At 46.9% G+C, this 20,027-nt stretch overlaps 1 protein-coding gene across 3 annotated transcripts in view; it reads left to right on the top strand.

Annotated features, from left to right (window-relative positions):
• Nucleotides 1-20,027, top strand: part of Fam49a (family with sequence similarity 49 member A) — a 109,123-nt gene that overhangs the window by 44,894 nt on the left and 44,202 nt on the right. The window contains exon 3 of one of the 3 annotated variants that reach the window (XM_031357447.1): nucleotides 19,468-19,521. The exons of the other annotated variants lie outside the window; for them this stretch is intronic. The gene's annotated coding sequence lies outside the window, so the exon portion shown is untranslated. The remainder of the gene's footprint in view (nucleotides 1-19,467; nucleotides 19,522-20,027) is intronic. 3 annotated transcript variants of the gene reach the window in all.

Here is a 20,027-nt window from a genome sequence, read left to right on the forward strand (position 1 = left end):
ATATCCTTAGTTCCCTGACCTACCAATGATAAACTCTCTCCCTTCCAGAAATCTCTTTCCTTCAGATCAGCATATGCCTATGGTCCAGAGGTAGGACCATGTGATTTGGGGCAGGTGTTCTGATTTGGGACCCGGCCAGAAAGTTCAGTTCCAACTACAGATCCTCCAGAAGTTCTTCCCTGGCTGTTAGCTGTTAGGGGCATTTGCCACACACACCACCCCCAGCCATCCATTCATTCAGCAAATATTTGTAGAGCATGTGTTATGTGGCATGTGGCAGGTGTTTCTTAGTGCTAAGGATAAAAGTGCAGAATGAAAACAAAAGTTCCTATTTGCAGGGAATTGACATCTGAGTAAGGCCAGGGATCAGGAATGATTAGCATGTGTACAAGTTTTATAGAAGGCTCATTCAGCACAACGGGGGTGGGGGGGGTGGGGGGGAGGGAAACTAGAGCAAACAAAAATAGCTAAATAAAGCTGAGCCAGAGGGGTCAGGCTGTCCTCGAACAGGTATTGCTACAAGGGTTGGGCTGGAGACTCCTTCCTGATAAAGAGTTATCTCAGCAGGATTGGAAGATGAGGGATAATGAGGTGAGAAGGAATTGCTGAGACAAAGGCTCCGGGGATTGTGCTTGGCCTTTCTGGAGCTAAAAGTAGCTAGTGGGGGTTGAAGCAGAGGAATGCAGGCAGAGTGGAAGGAGGTGAAGCCAGGGAAGTGTGGGCAAGTAATGAGGATCCTTGAAGGCCACTGTCAGGACTGCAGTGTTGATGTTCTGGCTAACTCTGCCTTCACCATTCCCCTCTTCCCCAGTACGTGTCAAAGCCTCATCCCTAAATAGATGCAAAGATAAGTGCTCTTACCTAATGGAGTATTAGTCATCCATTCAGCAAGCCTTTTTCTGGGCTCCGACTCCTAAGACTGGAGATGAATGAGGCTCGGCCCTGGCCTTAGGAGTCTTCCTTGTGCTCTTCACAGCTCTGTGGAGAAGTTCTTCAGTAGGTTAGATCGAGGCGAAGAGTTACCCTAGTTTGATCAGTGTAGAACCAATTTGCTAAAATTGCATTTTTTTTTTTTTGCCCTCCCAGATCCACCTTAAGATCATTTCTACCAGTGCTTCTGGAGCTCATTTACATAATAGGCTTTGCCAGGACGTGCCTCCAAGCGGAGGGGAGATCAGTTCATTCCATAAATGTTTGGATGTTCTTCTCAGTCAGCACCTACACTCAGTCCTCGGCAGAAGTGCTGATTAGAGTCTGTGCCCACGCCCTGCTTGTTTGTGAGCTTCCCAGGCCCTGTAGTGTGCAACACATAAGTTACCAGCAGTAAGGCCAAAAAAGTGTTGGGGAACCCAAGGAAAGGCCACTGATTCGGATCCAGTGCATTCAAAGGCCAGAGTGGAGACGTTCCCTGGGGGTGTTTTTCTTGCCGGACTTCTTGAGGAAATCTACAGGTAAAAAGCAGGGAGGCCACATCTTCTTGGAAAGATGGATGAATGTCTAGGAGCAAAAGCAGGGCCTTGGCTCTGGTGTAGACGCTGCTTTCCTAGTGACTGCAGCTGGAGTTTGAGAGCCCTCTACAGATGCAGAGCTGTCGTCAGAATAGGACTTTGTAGGCCAAGCCAGGTGGGTTGAACTTATGTGAGAACTGTGCAGTGCTCTTGAGAGATATTAAACAAAAATGAATTGCCAGGGCTGGGGAGGTGTAACCCGGTTGCCAAGGTGCTGGTCATGCAAATACAAGGACCTGAATTTGATATCGAGAACCCATGGGAAACAGATCCAGGTGTGGTGACCCACTCTTAAAATCCCAATACTGCTGGATCACAGACAGAACATCCATAGGGCTTGCTGGCCAGGAAGCCTAGCCTACTTGGTGTGTTCCAAGACAGGGGTAAACACAGAAAATTAGGGGGTAAGTTCTTAGCTAGTAGAAACCTGTGTCCTACACACATACACACACACACACACACACACACACACACACACACACACGTGCATCAAAATACACATGAATATGCACACCCTACACATACATGCCCTTTTACCTGCATAGGTACACACACAAATATATATGCATCCAAATACCTGAACCTACACACAGACAGTACATGCACAGAAATATATATGTGTAACCAAATGCACAAAACCACACATAGTCACGTAAACTATATGGCCTGATAGGATTGGGGTTTCAGGAAAAAAAAAGGACTTGATTTCCTTTGCCCCCTCCCACTTATTCCTTTGACTACCTTTTTCTTCCTGGAAGACCCAGTCTTCTGAGCTCTAAAGGGGATTCTCACATTGTACAGAGGCTTGCTTCATGGTGGGTGATGGATATGAGGGCCCTTTCCACTACCCAGTGAGTCGGGAGCACAGCAGTAGAGTACTGTCTTGGCGCACTGGTTGCTGTGAGAGATAGATGGAGCTGAAGCCTTCTTTCTAATACTTAGGCTACCTGGCTAACATTCAAACTATTGTTATAGAGGCAGAGATGATAGAATTCAGGTCCTTTACATTTTTTTCTTCAGATGGAAAATAAATGCATGATTTCCATCTCTTAACCCTCTATCCACTGACACCAAAACAGAAATTTCTCTTTATAAACTTTGCATTTGTGAAAAATACACTATGTGCCTTCCCCCCTCAGCCAGGCACTGAGGTTGGCCTGTGAATAACAGGGCATATTCAACGAGTTGGCAATTATGCGACAGAGACAAGGGCGCCAATAGTCAGAGAAGCAGCTCATAGATAGGAACCCTGACGTGGACAGAGTGGTATAGACAGGCTGAGAAGCATGCTGTCTGTTTCCATAGATATCGGAGAAGGTCTTCATGGGGTCCACATGAGCTGGGCATTGAAAAATGAGTAGGAGTTAGGAGTTGGGAGAGAAGTACGCCTGGTACAGAAACACTGTCTATAAATAGGGACCAGTGCTTAAGTCTCCAAGACAGGAGTGGAGAGAACTTGTCATGCGAAGATCATGCCTCAACTCGCTTTTTAAAAATCCATTAGGAGCTGCCTCCTCATCCTCCCACCTGTTCCCAACCATGACTAACAAGCAGCAAATTGACTAATTTGCCTTGATCTCCTCTCTGACCCCATGGAGAAATCTGTGAGCGTAATGAGATAAGAGGCACCAAGAAAAGAAAGAGAAAGTGGATTAGGAGAAGGAGGGGGAAGGAGGAGGAGAGAGGATGAGAGGGAGGAAGAGGAGAGGGATGAGGAGGGGAGGGAGAAGGGGAGGAGGAGGGGGAGGAGAAAGAAGCATCAGAAGTAGCAGCAGCAGCAATGATGTCCATCTCTGTTTTCCAGGTTGTACTGTAGGTCCCTAGTGGTAAAATGCAGCATCCCAGAGAGGGATCTGCTGCTGCTTTGAGAGTGTGCAAACCAACCCTTCTCTCTTTCTTTAGAAGAGGGAGGCAGAGGAGGGGGGGAGAGAGAGAGGGAGGGAGGGAGGGAGGGAGACAGAGAGAGACAGAGAGACAGAGAGAGGACAGATGAGACAGAAAGTGACATGTACGTCGATATACATGTATGCATATACGAGATTGGTTTGTGCATGTACATTCTATATACATGTTGTATATGGGTGTATATGTGTGTTTACATACATTGTATTAAATTTATTCAAGAACCTAGCACAGAGCCTGGTTAAATCAACTTTCCATTGCCTGTGCTGGTAGGAAGACAAATAAGTGGGTGAGAACTAACCTTACCACCTACATGCTTCTTTAGATGCGACAAGGTCAGTACCCTGCATGCTATTTTTACACTAAGAGAGAGCAGTAGGTTGGGTCTCGAAGAAACTGAAGCGCAGACTGGTGACATAGCTCACCCAAGGTTCTACAGCTCTTAGGAAGTCAACATCCCAACCCTGGAATCACGCTCTCTTCCACAGTATGCCATGCCTTCTATAAACAGTCAGAGTTTCTAGTCAGATGAGGTCTTTTTGTGTCCTTGGGCATGCCTTACCTAATGTTCTCAAAGGCAGAACTGCAGAGAGTGATGGCAGACGAGACTCAGATCTGGAAACACTCTGAATGCATCACCTTGCCGTGCAGGTCTCTGCCCACAGCTTCCAGGGAACTCATTACGAGAAGGCTGGATCTAGCTCCCGATGCCATGCAGCCTTCTATGCCTGTAGACTCATGCTGAACCCAGCCAGGCTTCAGTTCTCATGGCCAGGAATGGCTCGACAGTGAGGCTCTGAAGTTTGTATGTGTTGGTGCTCTGATGCAATTTCTTGAAGACTCATTTCCCTCCCTGCAACAAGAGCATACCTGGCTCTTGCTTCTAGGCATCCAAGTTGTCCTGGTGGGCTGAGGTTGCTCATGGATGTGTGGCTTTGTGAGTTCTCTCCTCTCAAGAGAATTCAGACCAAACTTTCTATCACCTACTTCTTCATGGGCAGTGAGGTCTCCCTTTAACAAAAGGACTTGAGAGGATGCTAGGAAAGACTGAAAGGGAAAAAGGAGGGGCCAGCATTCTCCTCGGGTGTTTCAATAGAGACGTAGGGAGACCCCTAGAGTAGGGACTCACCATGACTCCGCCCCTCCGCCCCCCACCCCCATTACTTAGGCAGGTTCCCTCACAACCTTCTCCTGATCAGCCCTGCCATATGCTCCTTTAATCTCCCCCCAAATCCACCCCAAATAGCACACCTTAAGTAACCCTTTCTGGATGACTCAGCAACAAAGGGTTTTTTTGTTTGTTTTTTTCTCCCTCCAATGGTGCTGCCTCCTTGTGGCACTTCTCAGTATTACAGGACACAGGAAGAAGAGAAACCCAATGTGGGGTGGAAGGGGTACTGCCACAGGGAGCCTGCAGTTTAGCTGCAGTCCCCATTCAGCCCCCTGTCTTTTGGGCCCCTGGACACACTGAGGCTCAATGTTTGTGTCTCCTCCTCTTGGTTAGGAACTAGTAGAAGCATATCAGGGGGTTTTGGTAAGCCCTGAGGCTGAGGCAGCCTGTCTTTTGAGCCAATTCTAAGATGCCAATTCTCTGTCCCTGAGATGGAGATATTAGCTAACTTGTAAATGTTGGAAAACATTCCGGGGTTGGGAGTGGGTGCAAGCTAGCAGATGCCACATAGAATGGCTCCAGCTGTATTTCAACTAAGGACACTTGCTTGACCGCCATTGCCTCTCACCGGAACCCCTTGTGAGCATTCTACTCAAGGAAGCAAAGGCATGGCAGCCTACCATCTCTCTGTGTTTGCAGATACATGGGATACAGACAGCCTGTAAACTTGATGACGTTAGCAGAGTCACTTACACCTACTTCCCAGGATTCCCATACTACAAATGGTATACACCTTAGGGGATGGATGGTATTGGTTCAAATAGCAGCCATTACATAATTCATATATAATGTAGCATTTCGAGGGGCATTCATAGGTATATTCTCCAAGCTTTTGAATTCCGAGCATCTACAGAAATAAAATGAGAAAACAGCCACATGTGCGTGCATGTGAAGGTTCCTGTCCCTGAATGGGTTAATGCATGCTCCGAGTGGATTACAGTAAGAACTCAGTGCTTGTTCTTTGGGTTTTGACCTAAAGCCTCTGGGATTTCCTTCTAGAAGTAGGCTTCTGGGCTGCAGAGCCATTCAGCTTTTGAATGCCTGCCCATTCAGCAGCTCCCGTGTATAGAATATTGAAGTCCTAGGGAATGAACACAAGGAAATGAACAGCAACAGGGAAATGATGAGCAAGCCCTGTCAGGTATCCGTAGCCTGCCTGTGGCATCAACCAAGGGAGGGTGTTAGGCCACCAGAGGCAGGAGCATTCTTGAACAAGGGAGTTCTCAGAGGAGCATGGAACTTGAGGGTCAGGACAAAATCAGTACGCTGAGGGAGTGGTGGATGGAAGGGGTGGGCTGAGGTGAACCTAGCCTAAGGTGCAATTGTGAGTGGGAAAGATCAGCCAGGAGGGGAACTATTCTGTGGAGATATTTTTTGCAGCCAGTGGGACAGTCATTTTTATTTGAAGCCCTGGCTGTAATCCCTCTTCACAGGAGGAGGAGGATGTAGCATGTGAAGGGGGTGGGGGGTGTCCCAGCAGGAGGGAATTAGCCACAGCACAAGGCTCCTGAACTGGCCCAGCAGACTCCCCATCCCTACGCAGCCTGAGCCCGGCTGGCCTGGACCCTTGAAGAGCTCAACAAAGACTTGCCTGTTCTCTTCATGACATCAGATCTTACCCTCAGGATTTCTCTGTCCTACTGGGGCAAGATCTCACACAGTGATAATAGAAGGAACGGGAAGAGATGAATCAAGTGAAGACTGTCGCAGACATCACCATGCCAACGTGCTGGGCCCAGAGGGGGAGGAAGATGTTGCCTACTGGGGGCAGTTTACTAGCTCCTAGCCGGGCCAGGTTCCAGGGGCTGGGCCACTGGTCTCTGTTCAGATTGTCCCCAGCTGCCTGGGCAGTGAGTGAGTATAAAATGCTAGGACTGGATGAAATAACTGCTTCACACAATGGACCGGTTCTTTTCTGCTTTCTTAACTTTTTCAAAGTATTGCATTGAACGAATTGACTTTTTTCTTTGGCTTTTTTTTTCCTGAGGCCACAGGGTCAAACTTGGTAGCCCTCCCTGGCTGGCCCCAAACTTGATCTTTTTTTGTGTCTGCCTTTAAGTGATGGGATGACAAGTCTGTGTCACCGAGCCAGCCTGTGTTGTCAAGCCTGGGTTTCCTTCGATAACAAAGATTTATGTAGAGAGGTTTGCCTTGGAATCTCATAAAAGTATACTATGTAGAGGGTATAGGAGATCACCGGGTACCACTTCTATCTGATGTGTGTGTGTGTGTGTGTGTGTGTGTGTGTGTGTGTGTGTGTGTGTGAATGTAGATGGAAGAGTCAGCAGTGTTGATAATGGAAAGGGTTCTGACTACAGCCATGCATTCTTGGGCTCAAAGAATGCAATGGTGTGTGTGGCAAGGCAGCCCAAGGCACAGACTGTAGACAAGGTTAAAAAAAGTAATTGGATAGTGGAATTTCAAGTCCTGGGTGGGGTGCCATGGTCTCCAACCTTGAAGCACCCAGGGAACATTAATACAGAGGCAGGGCTTGCAGGTCTGCAGATGTGATGAATCCGTGAGTGGGTACCAAGGCTGCTCCATGAGGCTTACAGCATCAAGGATCCAGAAAACTCTGAGGAAAAAAATGTTTTGTATTTCATGACTAGAAATGAAGTACAGTGAAGTCTCCTGTTCTAGAATTCTTTATGGGCAAGAAAAACCTGTTGTAAGCATAAGGACCTGAGCTTGAAATCCAGGTGGAAATTTTGAGTTTGGTAATGTAAGCTTGTAATCCAAGGGAGGCAGAGACAGGAAAGTCCTTGGGGCTCAACAGCCAACCATTCTAGCCTATTGGTAGACTAGAATGGCACTCCTGGAGATACACCATATAGTGTCCTCGAGCCTACATACACACACATACACACACACACACACACACACACACACACACACACACTTGTACATACATGAACACATACATACATACACATGCAAGATGATTTTTAAAATCTACTTTTCAGAGGAATTATAAAGAGCCAGAGAAGAGATCTGCATCCCACTAGCGTTCAGGTAAAGGTAGCTAGGAAGAGAGCTGTGGCCCTTGCCGTTGGCTATGTGGTAGAGGTATTTGACAGATATTGCATTGAGCAGATTGATTTATTTCTTTTGCTTTTTGTTTGTTGGTTGGTTTGTTTGTTTCTGAGGGCACAGGGTCAATCAAATGTGGTAGCCCTGGCTGGTCTCCTAAGTCATGGGGTGACAGGCATGTGTCTGTCCTCCGTTGTCCTGTCCATTGCTTTGCATCCTCCACTGAGAACCAAGTAACCTGAGGTTGAAATAGTCTGTGTTAGATTGGATGAGGGTAAGCCTCATAGACTCTTACAGCTGACTTCTTGGTCCCAGTTGGTGGAACTGTTTGGGAAGCAATAGAGGGTGTGTCGCTAGGGTAGGCTTTGAGGTTACAAATGTCCACAGCATTCCCAGTTAAACACTTTCTTTTATAAAAAGCCTCAGTCATGGTGTTTTAGCACAGCAATAGAAAAGTAACCAAGGGCTGGAGAGATGGCTCAGTGGTTAAGAGCACCAACTGCTCTGCCAGAGGTCCTGAGTTCAATTCCCAGCAACCACATGGTAGATCACAACCATCTGTAATCACAACCCTTGTGATGTGTGTCTGAAGACAACTACAGTGTACTCAGATAAATAAAAATAAATAAATCTTAAAAAAACAAACAAACAAAAAGAAAAGTAACTAAGACACAAACCCCTGAAAACCACTTTGACTGACAGGTAAAGTGGCTCACACCTACAGTCAATCTTGGCAAAGAAGTGCAGAGACTCTGAGGCCAGATTGGCCTGTAAGTGAGACTCTATCTAAAAATGACACAAAGTGAGAAAGTGCCCACAGGAATCAGCAAGGTGCCCCATTGCATGACAGATCCCCCCCCAACCCCAGGTTTTGGAGGGCTACACTTTAGAGAAGACCCTGTTATGAGAACCCAATTGGCCCTGTTGTGTGACGACAGTGATTATAGGTCCCTCACCTTACAGGACAGAAGCAGAAGCTGCAGTGGGTGTGATGAGCCTATGCATATTTCTTACCACTACTCTAGTTCTTTCTCTAATTAGACCTGAAGCTCCTATCTGTCTCTCATAGAGGAATCAGAGTCACTGGCTGAGTATAGCTTGGGCTGAAACCAGAGCTTTTGCCCCAGAACTCTGGTTACAAGGATGCTCCGCTGAGCCAGACTCTCAGAAAGAATGCTCCCAGGGCCTGCTCCATACTACGAGCTTGAATCACTATCTTCCAGTGAAATTAAAGAATAGCCCCAACAGCATTCCAGCAGATCGTGCAGCCTGCAGGCCCCACAGAGAGTGGAAGGCAAAACATTCAGACTGCCCGAGTGCTCAGCGTGGCCCGCAGACACCACCAAGGGAAGGCTAGCAGCTGGGGAGAAGAGGGAGTATGGCCAGGAAGTCCTCAATAGCTGCTGGGCTGGGCCCCAAGAGAAATCCGGAGATAAACTTTAAGGGGTTGTTTGTTGGGTACCGTCATGGTCTTGCTTCATTCATCTAAACAGGAGAGTTCCTTGGGGACTGTGTTGCTTCTCTTGTGTATGGAAGAGCTTCCTGCAGAGGCATCTATTGTAGAAGCTACTGGTCTTCTCTCCACTCAGGTCTAGAATAGACTATAAATGGGAAAAAAAATCTCTCCTTCTGATGGCATTTCAAGCAGATTTTTTCCAGGATCAGTATTGTGTTTATGTGTATTATATATGTGGCATGCATGTCTTACACGGATGAATGTTTACATGTGGGGGAGGGGCAGGGAGTGCTCAGGTGCCTATGCTGAGGACAGAGGAGGATAGTTCCATGCCATGTCTCATTACTCTTGACCTTACTTCATGAGACAAGGTCTCTTCCTGAACTGGGAGCTATTTTGCAGGTAGTCTCCTCAGCTAACACGCCTGTGGTCTGCTCCACTCAGCCAACGGAGGTCACAGGCTTTGATGACCACACTGGCCTTTCTGTGGTGCTAGGGATTCAAACTCAGGTCCCCATGTTTGCATACCAAGAGCTCTTACCCACTAGACCGTCTCTCCATCATTATTAGATCCCAATATTCCTGAGCTGTGGAGACATGCTGTTCTGATTCTCTGTATTACATACCATGCATGACCTTTGGAACACCCGCGCTTCCCAACTGAAGTCAGGTCAGCCAGAAGGCAGACGTTTTCCTCATTGGAAATATGATTTTAAAAATTCATCAAGGAGGCAGGGTAGGGTAGTTTACTGGGCCAAATGACTAAATCTATTCATTTTTCTCTTCTCCAAAATCGTGACTCCATTTCTGGCAAACTAGACTTTAAGACTCATAATTCTGAAATTACATATGAGCAGGAATTGAGTGTCCATGTTAAGTATTGGGTGTTATAGCTTTGAGTCCAAAAACTTTACTCCTGAACTATATATTATTTGGAATGATTATGCAGGTTTTTAAGTGGTTCCTGCTTTGTTCTCTTTGCAAACTGATTTTGTTCACAAAACTGAACTGTCCTTTTTCACATGAGACAATAGTGCCCTCTAGTGGAGGAAGTGCTTAATTGCAAACGCGTCACTCACTCTAACAGAAATATCTAGTATAAGAACTCAAGATTATACTAGACCCACAATCTTGCCTCCCATTCTCCCAAAAGATCCATCCACTGTTTATCTGTGGGTGTCTGCATCTGTCTGAGTCAGCTGCTGGGTGGAGCTTCTCAGAAGACATCCATGCTAGACCCCTGTCTGCAAGCATCACATTATCATTAATAGTGTCAGGGACTGGTGCTTGCCCTTGGAATGGGTTCTCAAGTTGGGCCAGTTTTTGGTTGGCCTTTCCTTCAGTTTCTGCTCCATCCCCCATCCCTGCATTTCTTGCAGACAGGATTAATTTGGGGCCGGAAGTTTTGTGGATAGGTTGGTGTCCCTATCACTCCACTGGAGTTCCTGCCTGGCTATAGGAGGTGGTCTCTTCAGGTTCTGTATCCCAAATGTTGTGAGTCACACCCATTGATTCTTGGGCACCTCCCTTTTCCCAGGTATCTGTCTCATCCTGGAGATGCCTCCCAACTCCCCATCTCTGTCAGTTGCAGATCTCCATTCATTCTCACGACCTCTGGGCATCTTCCCTGTCCCTCCCCACACTTGATTCTGAACCCCTCCATTCTCTTCTCCATCCCTTCTCTCTCACCCAGTTCCCTTCATCTGCCTTTTATGACTATTTTATTCTCCCTTCTAAATGATATTCAAGCATCCTCTCTTGGGCCTTCCTTCTGGTTTAGCTTCTTTGGGTATGTGAAGTGTACCATGGATATCTTGTATTTTATGGTTAATATCTACTTCTAAGTGAGTACATACCATACATGTCCTTTGGGGACTAGGTAATCTCACTCAGGATGATATCCTCACGTTCTAGCCATTTGTTAGTGAAATTTATGATGTCTTTGTTTTTAATAGTTGAATAGTACCTCTTTGTGTAGGTGTATCACATTTTCTTTATCCATTCTTAAGCTGAGGGACATATAGGTTGTTTCTAGTTTCTGGCTATTATGAGTAACACTGATATGCACTCAGCTGAGCATATGTCTTTGTGGGATGTTGGAGCATCTTTGGGGTAGATGCCTAGGAGGAGTGTAGCTGGGTCCACAAAAGACCAATTGAGTCAACTAACCTGGACCCTTGAGGCTCTCAGAGACTGAACCACCAGCCAAAGGGCATATTCTGGCTGGACCTAGGCTTCCCCATACATACGTAGAAGGTATGCAGCTTGGTCATCATGTGCACCCTGAACAACTGGAGCAGGGGCTATCCCAAAAGCTGTTGCCTGTACATGGGATAGTTCTTCTAGCTGGGCTGCCTTGTCTGGCCTCAGTGGGAGAAGAAGCACCTCGGCTCACAGAGACTTGATGTATCAGGGTAAGGGGGTACCCAGTGGGGGTCTTCACTTGCTCAGAGGAGAAGGGAGGGGGTGGGGAGGAAGGACTGTGGGAGGGGGTGACTGGGAGGGGACAAAGTGGGATGTAAAGTGAATAAGTAAAAAAAAAAATAAACTGAAGTTTAAACATACCCACTTGAGTTTAGGGTTATGAAAGAGTTAAGTGAGATGCTTTGTACAATGCTCTTCACATCGGGCACGGTGCTGGTCAGGCACACTTGACTTTGGTGGAGGTCTGGGAGGAAGTAGCAAGGAGAAGGGCCTATGGATCTCTAGGATTTCAGTAGCAGGGCACTCACTGTCATCTCTGAGGAGTATGTGTCCTTACCTGGAAGAGAACTGTGAGCAATGCCCACCTACCTGAAGACGCAGGCAGTAAGTACCACCTGTGTGTCAGCCTGATGCCTTCTCACAACACAGCCAGAAGTGTGTGTCCTGCTGAGGTGGGACAGTGTCCTCGTCATCTGTGAAACATTCACTTGTTCTACTCTGTGTGTAGGGCTGGTGTGCATGGACTTAGACTTTTGACTTTCCACTTACTCTCTCGGAACGGGAGCCAGAGCTCAAGCAGCTCACCAGACACATGTGGGGGTGAGGGGAGGAAGAGGAGGAGGCTAGCCCTATCATTAAGACAAAAGGCAAGGGTGAGGTTGGGGTGAGTGGAAGTGAGAGCTGGGTGGAGTTAAATATAAGCTAAAACATGAGTAGACCAAAATTTCAATTACACTTATAATTTCTAGACATTGTGGCAAAGATTACAACTTCTTCCAAGTAGATGCTGCCATCCCCTGGGCAACGTAAGTAGTTCCGAAGGCCTCTGGGTCACTATTAAGAGTGCTGTGCATATCACCGCTTCGATACTTGTAAAACACTCTTGACTTAGTGCCTTTCTGTTACAATTTACTACTATTATAAAACAGGGAGACATCATTTGAGTTCCTGGGGCTGCAAATGTGGCATGTCCTCAATTACTTCGAGCATCCCAGAGGGAAAGTGTTTGAGTTAGAGAAGCATTGTCTTAGCCTTTAGATGAAGCTCGGCAGTCCCGGTAGTGGAGCCTGCTTTATGGAAATACATAAAAATGATTTGTAGTTAGCATATTGATACCCTTCATGATGTGTGATGACTTGGGTGTACAGAAGGGATGGAGAGTGACTTCTCTGTGGGTCTTTCCATTCTGTGTAGTTTCTGTATGTCTCCCTCCTAGAAATAAGCTCTCTGCACCTTGTTCATGCTTTGTACCCTATCTAGGTACCTCGTCCTACATGAGGGATGTGGCTCTATCACTACTGTTCTTTTTGAGGAATTTAAAATGCACCGGGCTGCAGGGAATAGACCTCCTGGTGCTCTGCAGGGCTGCCGCTGCCCCTCAGCTCACTTCTTATGCCTGAGTGGTGACCCTTCTCTGATTAACATATCTGCTGGTTTGGCCTTATGCTGTTTCAATTACGTTGGGAATTTGGGCACGCTGGGTGGGTAAGATCTAGACCATTGGAACAGGGAAGTGTTTCTGTGGCCATGCAGCTACTGGGTTATAGATGATCAAGATGGAGATTCAGTGCAAGATCATGACCTTCTCAAACATCAACTTGGCCAGTAGATACCTGACGTGAGATTTTTGATCCAGTTTAACGCTCTGACTTAGCATAAGTGTAGCCACGGATATCTTGCACCAAAGGCCCGAGCCACATTTCTGCCCTGCTTGTTGGTATGCAGGCTAGCTATACACCCAGTTCCTAGCCAGCTCTCCTGACCTCTTTCCTTTGCTACACAAGAACAGACCTTATGATGATGTGCTGCCCTCATGAATACAGCATGCCCTTCCCTTTCTCTACCTGGGATGACTTTCCTCTCCAAATGAGCCTCCTGTTACTTTTCTGAAGCCCACATCCTAGTCTGGCAGCCAGAAAGCTTGGTCAGTGCCACTTACATAATTTTTTTTAAAAAATAAATCATACCCAGTATCGTACAGTTGAATGCACAAGCTGTTTTATGGCTTCCTGGGTGTGGCTTCTGCAATGTCACTCTCCCTTCCCTTGCCAGAAGCCACAAGCCATGTGTTAAGCTATTTTCTGTTCCTCCAAACATTGAGTAATAGTTCTGGAGTATCAGACGAGTGGGTTAACACAGTGGTTTAAAGTGTGAGTTTTCTGGGATACCCTGTGCTCAAATCCTGGTTCTGCCAGTTGCAGGCCATAACTACAAGCTACTCAACTTACATCTGTCTTCTTACAGGTAGCCCTGTGGGTGCAATTTGACAATGTCCATGAATTATTCAGCACGGTGTCGATCTGAGAATGCACACAGTGCATGGGACTGGGATTGCTAACCAGATCCCTATGTAAGAATACATATTCAGTTTCATGTTTTCTTGGCTATAACTCAATACACATGAGCCATGTGTTCTGACTGCCAAAACTTCCCAGTACCATCCTGGTCTTGTCAGTGGAAATGTAGGGCACAGATGGAGTAAAGATAGAGACCTGATGTTTGGACCACACTTGAGGGCCTCCAGACATAGTACCAGAAACTTGCTTTGATATGAGAGAGAGAGAGAGAGAGAGAGAGAGAGAGAGAGAAGGAGAGAGAGAGAGAAATACAGGAGGTGTGTAGTATGTGTGTGTATATATACATACATACATACATGCATACATACACAGAGAGACAGATAGATAGATGCATACACACAGATAGATATTCCATTTGGGATATTTAAGGACATATGAATTAGGAGAGATAGATACAAAAATAGAGTTCCAGTGGTGGTGTGTGGCAAAGTACTATTGTGGACATGATAGGCTAGACACCACAGAAAAGCTAACTGAACAGAGACCTGGAGAAAAGCATTTGAGACAGAAGGACTAACAAGGATGAGAAAGAGCTAGAGGTGGGTGATAACCTTGAATGAGCACCGTGACAAGGCCAAGGTAGCCAAAGCAGAGTAGTGAAGCCTGAGCCAGCGAGCAGATGACATAGGACCTTGCTGCTGACTGTGGCAGTCACAGTACTTCACAGTAGTGAAGTGGGGGTCACTGAAAAGATTTAAGCTGAGGGGTGACTGGGGGTAACTTTAAGCACAAGGCTATAGTAGCTAGATGGACAGGTCACTGAGTGGTTGGGAATGGGCAAGAATAGGGCTTGGAGTCCTGTGCAGGAAGACTCCCACGATGCTCTGGCCAGGAATGGTGGATTCCAGCTTGGTCTGTGTTCTGGCTGATTTTGTGTATCTACTTATCACAAGCTGGAGTCATCGAGAAGAAGACACCTCAGTTGAGGGAGTGCCTCCATGAGATCCAGATGGAGGGAATTTTCTCAATTAGTGATCCATAGGGGAGGGTCCAGTCCATCGTGGACAGTGACCTGCCTGGGCTGGTGGTCCTAGGTTCTATAAGAAAGCCAGCTGAGAAAGCCATGTGGAACAAGACAATTAGCAGCCCTGCTCCATGGCCTCCTCATCAGCCCTTGCTTCCAGGTTCCTGCCCTGCTTGACTTCCTGTCCTGGTTTCCTTCCATTGATGATGATGAATTGTGAGGCAAAATGTAAGGTGAATAAACTCTTTCCTCCCCAGCTTGCTTTTTTGATCATAGTGTTTTGTCACAGCACAGAAACCCTGACTAGGATAGTGTGAGACACTGGTAATAGGGAGAAAGAATTGAACTCATGACCTGTCTCAAAAATAGAGTTATGGGATCTGTTGGCTTGGGTGTGGGGTATAGGATCTATGTGATCTGTCTGCTTGGGTGTGGGGTTTTGGATCTATATGACCTGTTGGCTTGGGTGTAGGGTATGGGATCCATGGTTCTGTTGACTTAGGTTTAGTATGTGGGATCTATGGGATCTGTTGGCTTAGGTGCAGGGTATGTGATCTATGGGATCTATTGGCTCATCAAAGTCAAGTCAGCATCAGCCCCTTGTACAGAGCATCTGGAAGATCACTCAGTTGCCATCTACTGAGCTACTAAAGACTGCAAGGGCTAATTCCGAGGTGAGAAACCAAGCCTTATATTTATGGACGAGTTAAGTTTAGGTTCCCTATGAGAATCTAAGCATCACCTCATTGTGTAGACTTTAGGGGATGAAGACACAGTGAGTTACAAACTGGGGTGTCATCAGCACCTGTACTTGGAGATCTCATTTAGTGTCTTCATAGATAACCAACTGTATAGAGACACCACCCCCATTAGTCAGGACAGAATTCAGACTAGTCAGTCTTAAGGGAGATGCCAGTTATGGCAACAGCCACTCATGGGCTTGGCATCAGTTGAAGTCATAAGTTACTCAGAGTGAAGTACAGACCAGAAAAGGTTACGTGAATGTTAATGAAATGCACTGATTAAGACTGTCAAACTAGTAAAAGGCTGCTCTGCTACTTCATGCGGAGCCTTTCTGAATCCGAATTCTACTCCAAGGTGGGGCATCACCAATGCTTGGTGAAGCAGTGTGTCCAGGGGCATGTACAGAACTGTCCACCCTGACACATAACACACAGTGATGCCATGTCTACCATAGAGGTGACAACAGTGTAAGAAATCCAGACTCCAGGAATTGAGGACCCCGTTCTGATCAAAAGATAATGACATTGCCAGTAGATGTCGTATTTTCCTCTTCTGACTCCATATGAATAATGTGACCATTCCCTTCCTACTGAAGGCAAGCAGAGAAGGCCCTTTGTATGACCCTCACCAAGTGTCAGGCAGGCACTCTATCTTTAGTATTTGATCTCAGAACAGCTAAATGAATGGCATGAGTGGCTTGAATTCAGGTTATAAAACAATACTTGAAGGGTTATATGACTTGTCAAAAGTGCTGGAGCTAGTATCGGTTGCAATTGAAGGGTTCCTATTTCCCAAAGGTCCTGCCCACCCCACTTTTACAGCAAACGCAAAAAGAGCCTGAGGTCCTGGGCATCCTCCAGGTACAACAGTCTTATCATCCCTGGCCTGCAGTTCCAGATACGGCCAGCAGAGGGAACCGTGCACCGGGTTTTTGGGGCTCACTGCCTGAAGCCATGTTGAATGAGCCAATGTCTGCTGTGCGGACTCTGTGAGATCTAAATGTCTCCTTGGCAGGAAATCCGCGAGGAGCAGGACGGGGTTGTGCAAACAGCCTTACAATGTCCGTTTGTGTGTGAGCACATGGCTTCTCCCACGTCGCCCACAATGCTCTGTTTTGGGGGAGGATAATGGGCCTCTGTGGACCCCTCCGCCTTGTCATGCAAAGGGAGTGACCTATGTTTGTCATAAATGGGCTCTTGTATGATTAATAGCCCTGTGAATGAGCCCGGTGCAGCCGTTCAGCGCCCGCCTTCCCCTGGCGGTGGTCTGCGTCGGCTTTTTTCCCTCTGCGAAAGCAGCTGCTGCAGCTTTTACTAAAAGGAAGAGGACTTGCCCTCCCTGTGGCTGCAGCTCTACAGATGCAAAGCAGGGAGCACACACAACTCGCGTTTGCTTTGGGGATGAGCAGGGGTCCAAAGGCAACCTTAGACATCCTTTACCAACATTCTCTTTATGTGTGTCAAAACTGAAAGGGAACAATTTCCTTTTTTGGACAAGGAAAACCAAGAATCTAGAGTAGAATGATGCCCCCATGGTCGCCAAAACTCGCAGTGTTTCCAGAAAATGACTGTCCTCTTTATTTTAGGATGTTTGTTTGTTTGGTCTGAGCTCCCTTTACTCCCCTACCTTCTCAGAGTTTGATTTTGTTGTTGGTGGTGGTGGTGGTGTGAGCGTGTGGTGCGTGCGTGCATGTGTGCATGCATGCGTGTGTGTAACCTGGCTGTCCAGGAACTCACTCTGTAAATTAGACTAACCTCCAACTCAGAGATCCTCCTGCCTCTGTCTCCCCAGTGCTGCGATTAAAAGTCTGGCTTTTTCCACCCATTCTTAACAGTGACTATTGAGTCTGTTGCTAGTGAATGCCATTGCCTTTATTTTCAGTGGCTTCGTAGCTAGTATTTCTGATCCATTTCAGAGCAAGCCAGTAACGCACGCTTGTCTGTCTGGACCCATGGCGTGATGCTCCGGTGCAGACAGGGTGTTAACTGGAATGAAGATCTCACTGCAAATGAATAGGTCGCAGCCTCTTCAAAATCATAGCAAGCAAGATTGCTAATTCTGCCTCGGGCTAGGGTGGGAGTAGGGGTCTTTGAGGGTGTTTTGGCTGCCAGGTTAGACCTTTACATGCAGAGGGGATTGGGTGCCGTTGGCAAAGAAAGCACAGAGAAAGAGCAGCAAGGGGGCAGAAATCTGTGCCAGGCCCATATTCGCATGAGCTCCTCTGGGTCGGAAGTTTGGAAGGAAGCTTTGAACCAAGTTCATGGGCTTTTAGGACACCAGAATATCTTGGGGCATTTGTGCTGAAATAGCCATTGTTGGGCCATGCTGATTCCTGACCCTGCTTGTGTCCTGGGGTCTGAGCCGTCAGCTCCGCTCCTAACCCCCTTTCATCTCCTAGGCTTGGGCTGCCTGTCTGCAAAGCTTGAGCTTAGGGCTCAAGCCAGGACTTTTACCTCCAAATATTAGTTTTGTTTGTGGGCAAGAGGATTTTTAATCAATGTGATTATTCCTTTCAGGGACAAAGACACAACCCTTTTTCGATTCTGCATTCTCAAGTGAGATGTTGGTACTTCGGGGCATTCTATGTTCTTCAAACCCAACAGAGCTCTAATGTTTCTGGGACTGTAGATAATGTTTAGATACTTATGTAAAGTTTGGGATCTCATGGACCCTTTCCTATGTTACTATCGTTCCCTGTACCTTTACTGCGTAGCTCATGTTTTACCTCCTGACAGAAAGCTAGAAACTTCAAGAAAAGATTGATGAGGGTGGGGGTGTGGGAGCGGAGGGAGGGAGGCATGGGTAGCCCTCAATAAAGCATGAAGACATAGGTCTGATCCTCACATCCCGGTTGAAGAAGACAGATGGGGTGATACATGCTTGTGACCCCACTATGAGGCAAAGATGGGTGGACTCTGGGGCAGGCTGGCCAGCCAACCCAAACTATTGGCAAGCTCCAGGTCAGAGACTCTGTCTCATATAACAAGGTAGATGGAACCTAGGGAATGTCATACTGAGGTCCACCTTTACACACAGACACACACACATACACACAGACACACACCAGACATACACACACACACAGACACACACCAGACATACACACACACACACACACACACACACACACACACACACACACAGTATATCTGCTCTTGGATTGAAACTAGAAATGTAGGGGGTTTAATGCACCAACCATCATTTTGCATATCACCTGTCTCCCAAGATGTGCTCAGAAACTGGTGACTGATCGGAGAAGCCTACAGTAGCTCATGGGAGAAGCTGGGAAATAGTGCTGTTAGTGTGGCTCCTAAGAAAATGTACAGAGGGAGAAGAGGATTCAGAGCAGCGGTATGGAGGGAAAGCCCAGAGATTATGCTGAGAATGTAGTAGATTATAGATAGTTCCTGCCTGATGTAATCAAGTGGATGCAGGGGTCTTAAATGTACTAAACACGAGAATGTAGGGAACATAGACTGTGAGCGTATTATTGCTAAGCCAAGTTGTTATGCCTGTGGAAGTTCACCCAGATGTCTGGGTCAGTAGCTAAAGGCCAGAGTTGAGATGAGTACAGAAATCAGGGAGATCTCATCATGGAGGGTGAGGAGGTGTGAAGAAAGATCATGGGAATGTGTGTGTCCAGACTCTTCCTAGGCACTAATAAGGATAGAAGAGAAAGGTGTTGCAGTATCTTTTGAGGAGGATGGTGTGGCCAGAGGTTACACATGGCACACCCGCCTTCGTGCCTCCCCTCTTGCCTATGAGGAGGGTCCCACCTGTGCTTTTCTGAGAAAGGACCTTGGAAAACAGTGTGCTGCTCCAGAGGACTGGTGGTCTGTGTCATCTCATTAGCTCACTGTCGGAGCAGCCTGGATCGCAGGTAACTTCTAGGTGGTCCTTTCATTTTCTAGACTGAAGTTGAAGCCATCAGAAGACAGTGGGAAGGACCTTCCCAGCACCGCAGAGTAAGTTCAAGGCTTTCCAAGCCCACTGCTCCAGCCTCTGGGGCTTCTTACCTCATCCATGGTGTCTCTTTCCTCTTGTGATTCAGCACGGCTGGCCTGGGTGGGCTGACACACAGCTTTCATAGGTAAGGAGCAAACACTTCAAACTGTTTCCTCGGAAGCTTCTTTTGGATTCTGTGGGGAGACAGAGCAACTTCACTAATACTTTCTCAACGGCAGGTTGGTCCAGAGCAGAGTCCCAGACTCATTGCTTTCATACTCTGTAGAATTTGAAAGGCAGGGAGGGGTGCACTGACTAAAATGAGTCTAATTCTGCCTTCATTTCTCGGACACTTTTTGCTGCTATAATATTGGTGTTTATGGGAGGATTAGCTGTGATGAGGTAAAAGTCTATTTTAAAAAGCTGAACTCAGATATTGAAAAGGCTATTTTAGCCTACACTTAATTGCTCAGTTCCATTATGGTCTCTTGGTGTGTGTGTGTGTGTGTGTGTGTGTGTGTGTGTG

This window comes from Mastomys coucha, unplaced genomic scaffold (genome assembly GCF_008632895.1).
Source record: "Mastomys coucha isolate ucsf_1 unplaced genomic scaffold, UCSF_Mcou_1 pScaffold6, whole genome shotgun sequence".
NCBI classification, from domain to species: Eukaryota; Metazoa; Chordata; class Mammalia; order Rodentia; family Muridae; genus Mastomys; species Mastomys coucha.